A 15,273-nucleotide genomic window follows, 5' to 3' on the forward strand; every position below is an offset into this window, starting at 1 on the left:
GCGGGTAGTACGCACACGGACGTCTCCTCGCCTTGTCAGCTGACAGGGTGAGGAGCAATGGCACCCCAATAGCAATGAGCAAGCTCCCGGTGCAGACCTCTGACACCATCGCCAACACAGGCAGCGGGGCGCCTTGGCCGGGGCGGCTCTGGGCCTCGGCAGGCGACGGACAAGACGAGCCTGGAGACTTCCGGTGTCGGAAGTTGAGGAAGCTACACCCACAAAATGGGGGGGGGGGGTTGTCAAAGGGACCCAGAAACCAAGGAAAGATTCCCGACGGCCAAAGATGGGACCGTATGCACAACGTGGACATCAGCTCTCTGGGACCTTCTGTCTCCTCGGCTCCTGGCAACCACCTGGCAACCACGTTCCCCCGGGAGCTGGCCGGTGTCGGGACCAACAGCAGGCGCGGGCGGCACGAGTCTCTGTGACTGGCTCATGTCATAAGGCCCGCGAGGTCCACCGTGGGCCCTGCAGACGGTCCTTTTTTCAGGCTAAACAGTGTCCCGCTGCGTGGACACACACGTGGCCCTTCCTCATTCGCCGCCGGGGACAGGCTGCCCCCACCGCGTGGCTTTGTGAGCAGCTCTGCGGGGGACACGCGTGTGCCGGCTGCCCTCAGGCCCCGTTGCTGTCATTTTGGACAAATGCCCAGCACAGGGTGGCCGGGTCACCGGTGGTTTGTTGTATTTATTTGTTAGGGTCTTCCTACTGTTCCCATGCAGGCCGTGGCCCCGTGATCTTCAGGAAAGGAGCCAGGGACGCCGAGGCGCGGGAGGCTGGCCGCACCCTGCTCCACGCGGACGCGACTCAGAACGGAAGCCGGAAACTGTCAGACTTTCAGAAGGAAACAGGGAACAGCGCATGGCAGCGTTCTTGGCACTGACTTGATATCACAGCAAACGTACAGGCAACAAAAACAAACAAACCAAAAGCTTCTGCCGCGAAGGAGCCACCAGCAGAGCGAAAAGCAGCCTCTGAGACGGAGCAAACCTCTGGGAACCAAACGTCTGCAAGAGACGACTTCCCAGAGCGCGTGAAAGCGTCCACAGCCCAACCCCGAAAATAAAAACCAACGACCCGAGGGAAGTAGGCTAAGGAGTTAAACAGACATTTCTCCAAAGAAGGCACAGAAATGGCCAGCAGATAATTCCAGATGCTCAGCATCGCTAATCATCAGGAAATGCAAGTCCAAACCACAAGAAACGCCTCAGACCTGTTCGGTCGGCTTTTGTTCCAAAATATACAAATAAAAGACGGCACATGTAGGCAAGGGTGTGGAGAGAGGGGAACCCTTGAGCACTGTTGGTGCAATATTTTGTAAATAACAAAACTGGGGAAGATTTCTCTTAGGGAGCTCCCACCCCTGGGACACGGCGGCGGGGGGCGGCGGGGGGCGGCCGGCCGTCTGTCTCCAAACAGTTGGTGTCTGTGCGTCGTGGCGGCAGTGAGTGCGCGTACAGAGCGAGCGAGGTGGCTGAGGACTGATAGGGAGATGGATCACAGGAAGATGAAAGCGGCGGGTGGGTGGATTATAGCTGGCAACGGAGCGATGACGGACGGCAGCTGGGTGTTTAGACAGATGGATAGGTGGTGGCTGGACGGGGTGATGGCGGTGGAGGTTTAGACGCACAGGGAAGTGTGTTCGAGGCGTAGCTGTCAGAGTAACGTCTTTTATTTGCAGAAGCAGCACCGGGTCCACTCGGACGCATCGTGGGGAGCGGTGGGCAGGGGAGCGGATCCTGGGGGCCTTTGTCCTAACAGAAGGGGAGCCCCAGCGCCTCGGTGGCCTCACACCCCTGGAGCAATGCCCCAGGCACAGCGCTCTCTTTCGCCCCGAAGTCCCAACATGAACAACCGTCTTTTCCTCTGAAGCTGAACTAGGGAACAGCCGAACCCCCACGGGCGGCCCTCAGTCCTCAGGGGACAGCTTCCACGCAGCACATTCACATCGCATCCAGAGGGCACGCGTGCTCCGTCGGCTCACCCCCCCGTCAGGGAGTCCCCCCGCAACGGACAGGTCTCCACTTTCCCGAAGGACCAGGGCGGTGCCTTCGAACAGCAAACCCTCCCAGGACCTTCAGGCAGGAGCGTGCTAACCCAGGTTGCCCGCCCGGCGCAGGCACGCCGGCATGGCAGCCGCTGGTCTCCCCAGATCTGAAAACCAGTCACCACCCCCCGCAGGACCCTTCTCCCGCGCCCGTGGCGGGGCCAGAGAGGAAGGGCCTGCCCTCCGGGAAGGTCGCGTGGCCCCGTGGGACCTCCACCTCCACAGCCGGCCTCCCTGAGGGAGGGCCGAGGTAACAGACGGGTCAGCAGAGCCCAGGCCGGTGCCCATGGTGACAAGGGCTTGGTGGGGACCGAGCATGCTCTCACTCAGGCATCAGGGTGTGGCTTTCCTTTCTGCTGAGTCATTTTCATTTCAGATTCAACCAAGGGGAAGAGGACGAAGGGAGGAATTAACACTCAGCAAACAAGTGTGCAGATGTGGGCCCGGTTTGGGCAGGAGACAGCCCCCAAACACACACACGCTCACACGTGCACACACATGTGCAAACACCCGTGCACATGTCCCATAACTGCCCCAACACCCTCACGGTTTTTCTTGCTTTTCAAGTGTGTGATGAGGCCTCCTCACTCCCTGCTCTCCCTGGGACGCCCGGCCCCTCCCTAGGTGTCCAAGCTGGACGTGCCGGGTGACCTGAGGTGACCCTCCCTGCTCAGAGGGGACGGAGCAGCCAGCCCCCCGCCCTGTGCTTCCCTCTGTCTCGCTCTCTCATCTGTAAGATGCAGACAACCAGGGCTTGTCCGAGGTTGCAGGGGCAAGAGCTCCCGGTCTCCCGTGCCACGGCACCATCACCAACACGCCCCTCAGGCGGTGGGCACAGACCATGCCTGGTGATGCCCTCTGCCTGTCGTGCTGTCCACGTGGAAGCAGAGGGGTCACACCTAACGCCCTCTCTGAGGAGTGGGACGCGGGGAGGGCAGAGGCAGCGGCCTTTCCAAGCGGAGTGATCTGCTGCCTGCGCTGCAGTCCAGTGTCCCTGGGCCGAGACCCCGGACGGCCACCGAGCCTCCTGGGCCAGCATCCTGGCTCCTTCCTGAATACTTTGCTCCGTCCCTGGACTGTCATCCCGCCCCTGAGCCCTGCCCACCTGCCATCACTCCTCCTGGCCCTACAGACCCCGTGCACCTGGGCGGCGCCCCCACGGAGCCAGGAAGGTCGGCAGGAGGGGCTTCCGTCAGCGCGTTTGGCGATGATGAAGGAGGGATGCCCGTCCTCAAGGTCATAGAGCCGCCACCACGCGAGTTCGGATGGACCCGAGAGCCCGTCTTTCTCAGTCCTGTCTCGTCCAAGGTGAGGAAGGCAGGGGCCGGAGGCGGGTGGTCTCCCCCAGGCAGCCAGCCGGTCAGAGGTGGCCGGCCTGTCCCCGCCTCCCGCCTCCCGCCTCCCACCTGCCTGCGGCCCTCGGCACGCCTCCCTCCTTAGGCCTGCTCCTCTCGGGAACGGCTTCTTTAAACCGGAGTGCAGTTCCCTGGACACCTGGGGTGGCTTTCAGGCAGGTGCACACTCTTGACGCTGCCGTTGAGCCCGAGAATTGGAACCACCACCCCCCCCCCCCCCCCGCCCCCGGAACACAGGCATGGCCGAGCGCCGCCTCTGCGATAGGCTCACAGCAGGTGCTGCCACGGCTGGGCCTCCCAGAGGCAGTGCACGCCCCCCCACACCCCCACCCCCCACCCCGCTTCCATCCAAGGGCAGGCGCCCAGGAACCCAGCTGAGGTCCAGACAGCGTGGCCCTCGGGCTCCATGTGGTGGAGTGTGGCCCCTGGGCGCCGGCCCTCAGGCTGCTGGCTACTTGGCACAGGCCTCGTCCGCAGGGCTCGGACCGCTCAGGGGCCTGGCGATGTCTCTGTCTCCGAGACACGCGAACCCGCCAGAGCCTCAGGGCGGGGCCCTGCTCTCTGTCCCCGCGGAGGCCCACAGAGACCCTCATGTGACCCGCTTGGGCCTCCTGAAGGCGAGGGCTCGCCCAGTGCCGGGGCCACCGACAGGGCCCCTCGCAGGCTGGGCGCTTCTAAACGGCCAACGCCATTCACCTCGGGTGGAGAGCACTCCCAGACACCCTGCGGCGTGGGTGGGACAGGCAACGGTGTCACCGGTGAAACTAAACGGGGCGGGGGGGGGGGGGCGGGACCGGAACACCTGGGACGCCTGGTCCCCTGCCCCCAGGCCTGTTGGGACTCATGCTGTGAGCGCCTCGGGCCGCCCCTGCCACCGAGGAGGAGCGGAGTCGATGGCCGGCAGGTGCGCAGACTCTGTTCCCTTCCGCCGCCGCCGCCTCGGTCTCAGGGAGGAACTCAGTGGACTGTGGCTGTGGGGCAAGTCCGCCACACGTGGCGTGGCTGGTGGTCAGAACCACTCATTTCCACCCGGTCCCTTCCGCACTCACACCACCACCCTCCCACGGGGACCACGAGCAAGCAATCTCACCCCCCGCCCCAGCTCCTCACCGTGTCAATCACCTTCGACCATGGACCGGAAGCTCATTTTTTCATACGACTCAATCTTGTTCCATTTTTACCCACTTGCTTGGTGCCGCCTGTATTAGCACATTGCAAACACACTGCGACCAGGGACTGGGCCGGACGCCCGCTGCAGGGACCGCGGCACCCAGCATGACGCTTTACGTGTTGGAACCACCTTCACAGACACCCCCGAAGCCCCGCTCCCCAGCTCCATCCCTCAGGCCTCACTCGTCTCTTCCCCTAAACACATGCCCACTTTCCAAAGGAGCGAAGGCTATACACACGCGGCAGCCAGCAGCCACTGACCTTCTGCACGCCAGCAACGTGCTAGGTGGCAAAGAGGAAAAGATGTGCGCACACATGTGCACAGTGCAGGCACACACCACACTCACATGGGCACACCCAAACATGCACATGCATGCACACACGATGCACACGTGCACACACGATACGTGCACACACGATGCACGCATGCACTATAGACCAGAGACGCCACCCTACGTCCCTTTCTCTGCCAGCTGAGTGCTCGGTGGAAACAGCCTCTGCGCAGCCGCTGCTCTGAGGGTGGGACCGTGCACCACCCGACACCGCTCTGGGACCCCGCCCTCCGGGCCACGGGCAGCGGCGTCCTCGGACTGAAACCCGCAGCAGAGAACAGTGTGGTCGCGAGTGAGAGGATGGGAGGCGTGAGGCTGACGGGTTAGGAGGCAACATTAAACTGCATGTCAAAGCAGCTCCTCTGTAGCCCCACAAACCACACACTCCGAGACCAGCAGGCACAGGCGCGGGCGCGGGAGCTGGGCGGGGGCCGCACATGAATCGCTTGGTGGACATGGGCACACGCCCGGGACTGTGGCTCTATGTGCGGGGGCCTCGTGGGCTCACTGGTCCGTGAGGCTTCCCAGCTGGAGGGAAGAGGGGCCTGAGAGTCTGTCTGTGCTCCAGCCGATGGGAGAGGCAGACAGCCCCAAAGGAAAAGGGGAGGACTAACCCACCAGGAAGGAAGGGAGGGCCATGACTTAAACGGGCCTGGATAGGCCGTGCGAGCCAGCGGCGTGCGTGAGGCCGGAGGCGGGCTGTGCTGCGGGAGGAACGCAACGGGGCACCCCCGCGATTCCCCGGTCGGCACGCTGACACAGAGCGGCCACGCCGCCTTGCGTTCCGTGCACGTGTCGTCTGGCTGGACTCGGTGGCCACGTGGCAGGTGAGGACAACGCTCTCTGCAGCGACCCTGCTCAGGGCGGCGTTCAGCTCCCGCAGAAGTCACAGCTGGGGGGCAAAACGATCGCCTTCCCACAACACTGCAGCCAACTGCAGCTGCAGGAAGAACGCGTCTCCTGGGGTCAGGCATGGAGCCCCGCTGCTCAGGTGTCCGCCTCCGTCCAGGGAGGCTGCCTGGTCCGTGTCCCTCCAGGGCCTGACCCCGCCCTGATCGGCCTCAGCGTCCGTCCTGAGCCGAGCAGGAGCAGGAGCTGATGCTGTCCAGCGCGTGTCCCGCCTCATTTCCTGGCAAATGCGTGGGAGACAGAACCCGGGGAGGAACCATGGCTTAAGGGCCGCCATCCAGCTCCCGCCCCGCTCACACCGCAGTGGGAGGCGAGGACGCTGTCCTGCCCGGGCAGTGGGGACCGCGGCCTCTGGCTGAGCCCTCGGAGCTGCATTTCCTGAGGAACACGCCTCCCAGCGGCTGTCACACACCCGACCCAGCGTGAGTCCTGGGCTCCCAGTGCTTCTAACACTTGGGAGAGAATGTATATTCAACCCACGTGGTACACGTATTTAATGTACATTCAATAAGGGACCGCCCGGCCCACGCGCTCAGCCTCCGCGGGGAGCCCTGCGTGCACCCAGGGTCCCAGCCAGCAATGCCAGGAGAACGACCGAGGGCTCAGTCTCCATATCGTCCTGGAGCCCCAGGGTCCCCGCTGCCCGGGACAAACGGTCCCCAGGGGTGAGCCTCCGGGACGGCTCTGGAGTGGCTGCGTGGTGCCCAGCACCTGGGTCCCTGGAGAGGAATGTGGCACAGACCTGTGTCCGGATGGGTCTAGGCCAAGGGTCTGCCACAGCGAGAGGCCCTGCTCAGGCTGACACGCGCCCCGCGGTGGCGGGAGTTGTGTCCTGGCAGCCAGGGCGCCACGGCTGAGATCCAGCGAGGGCCCAGCTGGGCTGCAAACAGAAAGCCGTGCCCGCAGGTGAGAGCCTGCAGGTGAGAGGTGAGAGCCCGCAGGTGAGAGGTGAGAGCCCGCAGGTGAGAGATGAGAGCCCGCAGGTGAGAGCCCGCAGGTGAGAGGTGAGAGCCCGCAGGTGAGAGGTGAGGGCCCACAGGTGAGAGCCCGCAGGTGAGAGGTGAGAGCCCGCAGGTGAGAGCCCGCAGGTGAGAGGTGAGAGCCCGCAGGTGAGAGGTGAGAGCCCGCAGGTGAGAGCCCGCAGGTGAGAGGTGAGAGCCCGCAGGTGAGAGCCCGCAGGTGAGAGGTGAGAGCCCGCAGGTGAGAGCCCGCAGGTGAGAGGTGAGAGCCCGCAGGTGAGAGGTGAGAGCCCGCAGGTGAGAGCCCGCAGGTGAGAGGTGAGAGCCCGCAGGTGAGAGGTGAGAGCCCGCAGGTGAGAGCCCGCAGGTGAGAGGTGAGAGCCCGCAGGTGAGAGGTGAGAGCCCGCAGGTGAGAGGTGAGAGCCCGCAGGTGAGAGCCCGCAGGTGAGAGGTGAGAGCCTGCAGGTGAGAGGTGAGAGCCCGCAGGTGAGAAGTGAGAGCCCGCAGGTGAGAGCCCGCAGGTGAGAGGTGAGAGCCCGCAGGTGAGAGGTGAGGGCCCGCAGGTGAGAGCCCACAGGTGAGAGGTGAGAGCCCGCAGGTGAGAGGTGAGAGCCCGCAGGTGAGAGGTGAGGGCCCGCAGGTGAGAGGTGAGAGCCCGCAGGTGAGAGGTGAGAGCCCGCAGGTGAGAGGTGAGAGCCCGCAGGTGAGAGGTGAGAGCCCGCAGGTGAGAGCCCGCAGGTGAGAGGTGAGAGCCCGCAGGTGAGAGGTGAGAGCCCGCAGGTGAGAGCCCGCAAGTGAGAGGTGAGAGCCCGCAGGTGAGAGGTGAGGGCCCGCAGGTGAGAGGTGAGGGCCCGCAGGTGAGAGGTGAGGGCCCGCAGGTGAGAGGTGAGAGCCCGCAGGTGAGAGGTGAGAGCCCGCAGGTGAGAGGTGAGGGCCCGCAGGTGAGAGGTGAGAGCCCGCAGGTGAGAGGTGAGAGCCCGCAGGTGAGAGGTGAGGGCCCGCAGGTGAGAGGTGAGAGCCCGCAGGTGAGAGGTGAGAGCCCGCAGGTGAGAGCCCGCAGGTGAGAGGTGAGAGCCCGCAGGTGAGAGGTGAGAGCCCGCAGGTGAGAGGTGAGAGCCCACAGGTGAGAGGTGAGGGCCCGCAGGTGAGAGGTGAGAGCCCGCAGGTGAGAGGTGAGAGCCCGCAGGTGAGAGGTGAGGGCCCGCAGGTGAGAGGTGAGAGCCCGCAGGTGAGAGCCCGCAGGTGAGAGGTGAGAGCCCGCAGGTGAGAGGTGAGGGCCCGCAGGTGAGAGCCCGCAGGTGAGAGGTGAGAGCCCACAGGTGAGGGTCCGCAGGGCCAGCTTCGAGAACCTCGTGAGCTGCTCAGAGCAAGGCCACGGGCCCCCAGGGCGGACCCACCTCTGCGGCCGTGCGGTCCAGGGGCCGGCGCGGAGCAGCGTGCTGTCTGGAGATGGCTGGGCTGGCAGTCGGGAGCCCGGACGCTCATTAGGGGAAGAGGCCTTTCGGAGTGTTAGCTGCGTATTGGCAGATGCACACTTCTCAGCAAACTTCTTCTGAGGACGTCACCGTGGAACCGGCTCTACCCTCATGTGCGCCCAGCAATAAAGCAAACCTGGGCTTTCATGTGGACAGACTGGGTGGAAATAGTGAGTGATTCCCGTGGGAAGGAAGTGAACGGCCTCACAGGAGTAAGTTCTGCTTTTGTTTTCTGCTCTGAGTGAGCCCAACAGACGTGGGCACGGAGAGGCAGTGCCAACCCCACCACGCTGCGGGGACCGTCACGTCGCACAGCCCTCCAGCCGGTCTCATGGCCGATGCGCCCACAACTGGGCAAGCCCCCGTGAGAGCCAGCGGCTCCATGGCACACGGGAGCCTGGGTTTTCAGCACAGACGTCCCCGCGGGGACGGGCAGCACGTCCACACTCCGCGCAGAGCCAGGCTGGGGCTGGGGCTCGGCGCCCGCTGCTGGGAGGCGGATCCTAGTTCTTCCCAACGCTGCGTCCGCCTCCACATCTTCTAAGAGGAGCTCCAACCAGCAGCCCCGTCCACGGGTTCGTGGCTCAGCACTCCAAGGGCAGGCAGACTCCAAAGGCTGGGCACCCACCCACCTCCCCACGGAGGCGGGAGTTGTGTCCCGGGCAGGCGGGGCGGGGCGGGGCCCGCGAGCAAGGAGAGGGCACAGGGCTGCTGGGGACCAGCCAGTGGGCATGGAGATTGGCAGCTAATGGGCCTCAGGTCCAGAAGTCGGGACACGCAGGCAGGGCAGGCAGCTGCAGACTCTGGGGGAAGAGGAGGGGAAGGAGGGAGAGGGAAGGGGGAGGGGGAGGGGGAGAAGAGGAGGCGAGGGAGGGGGGAAGGGGAGGGGGGAGGACCTCCCTGAAGGCAGTGGTTTGGGCCCCAAACCAGAGGGTGGGCTGCCAGCTGCTACTCGGCTGGGCCTGGGAAGGTGCTCGCCCGGCGCCCAGCAAGCGCCCAGCAACGGCCCCGATCGGTGTCTTTCCAAACCCCGCCTGCGTGGCCATGCGGCCGGGATGCAGGCCAGTGGCTCTGCTCGGCCCTGAGCCCCTGAAACGGGCCCCGGAGAAGGAAACCGAAGGGAAGGAGTCCCAGCCAAACAACACGCCCGCGGCCCAGCCCACGGAGCGGCCAGGAGGGGCCGCGGGAGGGCCGGCTGCTTCCTCTCTGTGCCTCCGGTCCCAGTGTCCCCAGGAGGGGGCTCCGCTCCAAGCACCCCACACACACCAGACCCCTTTCACGGACCCGCTCAGGAAAGCCTTTTCCACTCGGTGACGGAGGTGCTGGTCCCCACAGGCCCGGCACACACGGCTGTGCCGCCCGTGTCCCGTGTCCCATGTCCCCACACGCACACAGCTATGCCGCCCGTGTCCCGTGTCCCGTGTCCCCACACGCACACAGCTGTGCCGCCCGTGTCCCGTGTCCCGTGTCCCCACACGCACACAGCTGTGCCGCCTGTGTCCCGTGTCCCGTGTCCCCACACGCACACGGCTGTGCCGCCCGTGTCCCGTGCCCCATGTCCCCACACGCACACGGCTGTGCCGCCCGTGTCCCGTGTCCCATGTCCCCACACGCACACGGCTGTGCCGCCCGTGTCCCGTGCCCCATGTCCCCACACGCACACGGCTGTGCCGCCCGTGTCCCATGCCCCATGTCCCCACACGCACACGGCTGTGCCGCCCGTGTCCCGTGTCCCCATACGCACACAGCTGTGCCGCCCCTGCCCCGTGTCCCCACACGCACACGGCTGTGCCGCCCGTGTCCCGTGTCCCGTGTCCCCACACGCACACGGCTGTGCCGCCCGTGCCCCGTGTCCCCACACGCACAGCTGTGCCGCCCGTGTCCCATGTCCCATGTCCCCACACGCACACGGCTGTGCCGCCCGTGTCCGGTGTCCCGTGTCCCGTCTCCCCACACGCACACAGCTGTGCCGCCCGTGCCCGTGTCCCTAGCCAGCCTGCCCGCAGTGGCCTGTCCCCAGCGGCCATCCTCAGGTCTTTCCTGTCCCCAGCTCCCCGGTGGGCATGTCGACCACAGGGCTGATCCCTGTCTCCCGTGACACCCTCGCCACACGGCGTGCCTGGGCCTGCACCCCGTCGGAACGGCCTGCTCTCTGGGAGTGACTGCGCAGTGAGGGCAGGACCCACTCCAGAAATCCCACCGACAGCTCGAAGCCAACCTGCTGCCTTGGCTGGTCTGGCTCGGTGGGTAGAGCGTCAGCGCACTCGGCACGTCCATACGGACTCATGTGCGTTGTCGGTTCAGCCACGCGGCGGGTGCGGCTGCCGTGTCCCTCGCTATGTCTGAGCAGCGACACCTTGCCACTGGCCCCGGAGCCACGGCCCCACCCCCAGGGCAGCGGACACCAGCCGAGACGCAGAACCACGGCTCCCGGGCTGCGTCAGGAACCCGCCCCCACAGAGTGCACGTGGCGGCAGGACACTGGGGAGACCCCGGGCTGGGCCTCCATCCCCAGCGGCAGCAAAGGCAGCAGGTGCCAAGCCCCTGACGAGAGCCAAGAAGCCCGTTCCCCTGCCGGCACCACGGGCACCACGGGCACCACGGGCGGGGCGGACTGAGGGCACCTTCTCCAGCCAGTGTCCCGGGGCCACAGTGGCTCAGCCCGGACAGCTTCCCCATGACAGGCCAGCCGCGCCCTGGACGCCCTCCTGTGCGTCACGGCAGAGCCTCCCGACGGATGGACTCCTGTTCAGACCCACACGCAGCTTGAACTGCTCACAGAAACGGGCCTCCGTGCTTTCCCACGAACAGACTGAGACCAAGGATCACACAGACTACGGTGCCAGCGCGGCCTTGGTTCCGGCTCCAACTCCAGGGCAGGTCTGCGGGGGTCACGTCTCACGGAACCACCGTCCACCCCGCGAGACATCAGCCTGGAGCCGCGGCCGCCTCCTCAGTAAACACGGTCACCTCATGGGCCCGGCGAGGCCAGGCAGCCCAGGCGCCGAGCGCAGGCGGGGGAAGGCCGAGGCGCCGCCCTGCGGGCCACGCTCTGGCTCTCACTGGAGAAACACGTTGGTCCACGCGGGACACTGACCCCAGCTCCCGTCCCAGGGTCACAGCTACTTGGCACACGTCCAAAGCGAAGAGCCTTTCCCGGCCCTCCCACTCGCAGCACACGGCCGCCGGGAGCCAGGCCATCAGACTTCCCAAAACAGTCACCTGCCCCGTCAGCAGGACGCTCTTCCTGTCAGAAGCCGTGCATGCGGACCGATGCTCACCTCCACCGTGGACGTGGCTCCTCCGCACCCCAAGAACGGCCCCCATGACCCCACCAATGCTTGGTATGTGCACCCTAAATACTCATCATTCACTGTGGGGTCAGGTATGTAACTGAATAGGACCAGCGTAGATAGATGATAGATAGATGGATCAATAGATGATAGTGATAGAATGATAGATAGATAGATACATAGATAGATTGATTGATTGATAGATAGGTAGATAGATGATAGATAGGTAGATAGATAGGTAGAAGATAGATCAATTGATAGATGATAGTAATAGAATGATAGCTAAATAGATAGATGATAGATAAATGATAGATAGATAGATAGCAGGCAATTAGCTGGCCATACACAAATATGAAGCACATGCTCCATGAATCCAGTCGCCTCACCTCCTCACCCGTTCACAAGCCATCAGGGAACACAAGCCAGGCACTCCGACGGTAGTTCTCCCCGTGCGTCCCTGAGCACCGCTGCGCCTGCTCTCCTCCAGCCGGAGCCAGGTCTGCACGGGTGAGAGGAGCTCGCTGCGGGCCGCCTGTCATGGCCGGGACCGGCTGCCTCCTCCGGAGCAGGCTCCCGGGGTAGCGCTGCCAGCCCCCAAAGCCGCCCCGAGCGGTTCCTCCCCCAAGCTTGCAAGGATGCAGTACTTTCCTCTGAGGGCAAAGAATGTGACAGTCCATTTGCGCTCATTGTAGCATCCACAAAATGAACGCCCCCTTCTCTCCGTACAGAGCCGACAGGGCGTGCGAGGCGGAACTAGAGGACGTGCGTGGCGTGACACTGCCGTGGAGCCAGTGGGTCCGGGCACTCTGCGCCCAGAGCTCCCGCACAAGCGTCCGGCGACAAGCCCAGCTCAAGCGCGTCCGAGTCTCTGGGAGGCTCCGTGTCCGGGGGACAGACTCCCGGGGCCAGTCAGCGCGCCACCCGGGCGAAGGACCGGGAGGTGAGCACGTCAAGCTCACGGTCAGCGCGGGGCAGGCCGCTCTCCGGAGAGCTGGGACCGGGCCTCTGCTGTCACACGCGGGGAGGGATTGCCTATGTGAGTCTTTCTCACTTAGAAGCATCATCAAAGCATGAGGCCAGTTAATTAAGAAACAGAGTGTGCGGAATCTGTGTGTCATGACATGTGTACATATAACATGCATGCAGGTAACAGAGATCCCTGCCGTTTGGGGGGCGTGGAAGGACAGCATGGCATGTGCCATGCGGAGCACGTGGGTTCAGCCACGAGGCTGCGGGTGGCTGTGCAAACACGACCAGAAACCACCAGAACGGCCGGCAGAGGCCGAGGGGACAAGCTCGTAGGCGCGCGGCCTGACTCGGGGGGGTGGGGGGGGGGGGGGCGAGGAGGGGGTGGAGACGCGCCTCGGGGGCCGGCTAGAAGGACGGGGCACGCGGTGGGAAATGTGGCCACCAACCGGGAGCCTCGGGGACGCTGGCCGCTCTGCCCGGCCGCCGCCTCTGCCTCCACGGCCTGGCCGGCCGAGCGCAGACCCCGAGCAGCTCCTGTGGGTGCGCGGAGGCCGCCGTCGGAGGGCGCCCGGCTCCCGGGGAACGCGCCAGACGAGGGGCTGTTAGCTGCGGGCGAGCGCGGACCGGGCGGCTCTGGGACCGGTCCTGCGTGGACTGCACGGGTCCGCTGTGGAGGGTCGGGCTCCCTGGCCGCAGCGTGGCCATCAGGGAAGGTGGCTGTGATGCCCACGCCCCTGGGAAGTGTCCACCCCCTCGTCCCTTCCGCCCAGGACAGCAGCAGCGTTCGGGTGAGTGAGTGTGCCATCAAGCGATTTCCGCGAGTGAGAATGGTCACAGCTGAGCATCGCTGAGGTGGTGCCCATTTTAATGCCCTCCCGAGCTCTCCCTCCTGGGTCCTCTCCCTGGCGTCTCAGCACCGCCTCCGTGTCCTCCCTCTGAGGCGCCTCCGCGCTCCCGCTGCCTTCCTGTGGGAGGACATTCTCCTCTCCCTCTCCTGTCTCGGGTCATCTCATCTCAGTTCCTTTTGTTCAAAACTGTAGTTATTGTGCCTCCCCCGCTGCTCCCGCCGCCCCTCCCCCGCCCTCTGCGCACTGCCAGGCCCACCTGTGTGACACCGCTCCCCCCCACCCCGCTTACTGGCCACCTGTCCCCCGCTCACCCCTCCCCTCCCGAGCCAGCAATGCAGTCCCCGCCCCAGCACCAGGCTCCTGGGTTCTCAGCCGCCACCTCCTCCCGCCCCCCACCGCCCCGTCCCTGCTGGTGACCAGGGCAGGGCATCGGCCACTCTGTGCTGTGTTTTTTCTCCTGCAGGAGACGTGTGTCCGTCTCCCGGGTGGGGAGCCCAGAGCGCCTGCACAGCCTGTGTCACAGAGCCTCTGGGCACGCGTGAGCCAAGGAGCACACGTAAAGGGACCCACCCCGTGCTGGTGTGTCACATGAACCCCAAAGCAGCTCGACTGCATTTCCCTAAGTATTTCCTCGGGCGCTTAAATCAGACGGTCCGCCCCGTCTCGGCTGCCATATTCCTACAAATCCACGAGGCGTCTGCTGCCCCAGAGTACCCGTCACCGTCTAGCACTGCTGGGGTGCACTGTGTCCCCCCGAAGATTTGTTGAGCAATGAATGACCCGTCATCGGCTCTGACCACAACCGCAGACCCGAGTTCACACGGCCCCACGGCCCTCGCCGTGCCCGTCCTCCATCACTCATCGTTCCAGCACCGACACACCTGCGTGTGCACCATAGTAGGTTCCAGAAAGAGCTGCAAAGATGAACTGGCAAGATTCCTGCCTGTAAGCAGCTAACGAGAAACAGAAGGAAGCGAGCGCTCCCAGGCAGCGGGTAAATAAGGAGCCCTCCCTCAGCCAGCCCCACTGTGAGGCTGGCCAGGAGAGGCCCTCCTCCCGCTGGGACACGCCCTCCTCCCGCTGGGACACGCCCTCCTCCCGCTGGGACACGCCCTCCTCCCGCTGGGACACGCCCTCCTCCCGCCCTGAGTGGGGCCTGGCAGCATGTTGCACACCCTCACCTTTCTCAGCCGACCTCTTCTTCAGCCGACGTGGACAGAGGGCTGTGGCGAGAAAGGAGGAAGAGGAGCCTGTAGGAACTTGAAGGAGCGGAGGCCGCGGTCGGAAAAGAACAGTCCTGAGACTCAGAACAGCCATGAGCTGAGGCCGGGTGTGGCTTCCCGAGGTTCCCAGAAATGCTGTGGGCGGCCTCTATGCCCCTTGCCCTGCGTGGCCCCCAGGCCGGCGCCAGGAAAGTTTGCACCTTCTTCCCAACATTTCCTTGATCTCCCCACGGCGCTGAATTTTTATTTAAATACTACCCGTAGGTGCTTGGCGCACGCCGTGGTTGTGATAAGAGGCGGTATGTTCGAGTGGCCAACGGACTGTACAGTTGCTGCGAACTGGAACCGCTGGGGACACATCGTGGCAGAAAAGGAGCATGAGCTCGACAGGCACCCAAGGCAGGTGCAGACAGGTGGACGGCACATCTGGGACAGTGACGGAACACGGTCACCAGCTTCAGAGCTGCAGGGAGCCGTGGCAACCAGCTGTCACCCTCCCTCAGGTCACAGTGTGCCATCCAAGATCCAGAAGTGTCCACCCAGCACCATCCACCTGTCACGTGGAAAGGGGCCCCTAGCCCGCTGGGCTGGGTGGTGCGTGCTGTCCCTGGGCTGAGCAGAGGGTCAGAAACAGGAGGCTGGGCCCCAGGTGGAGCCGTGCTTCTGGGCGGGGCTCTGACTGAGCAGAAA

At 64.8% G+C, this 15,273-nt stretch overlaps 1 protein-coding gene across 1 annotated transcript in view; it reads right to left on the reverse strand.

Moving 5' to 3' along the window:
* The window catches only part of DDR2 (discoidin domain receptor tyrosine kinase 2), a 75,347-nt gene that overhangs the window by 50,405 nt on the left and 9,669 nt on the right, over positions 1–15,273 (reverse strand). The window lies entirely within an intron of this gene.

Source organism: Cnephaeus nilssonii (assembly GCF_951640355.1).
Source record: "Cnephaeus nilssonii genome assembly, chromosome: 21".
Taxonomy (NCBI): domain Eukaryota; kingdom Metazoa; phylum Chordata; class Mammalia; order Chiroptera; family Vespertilionidae; genus Cnephaeus; species Cnephaeus nilssonii.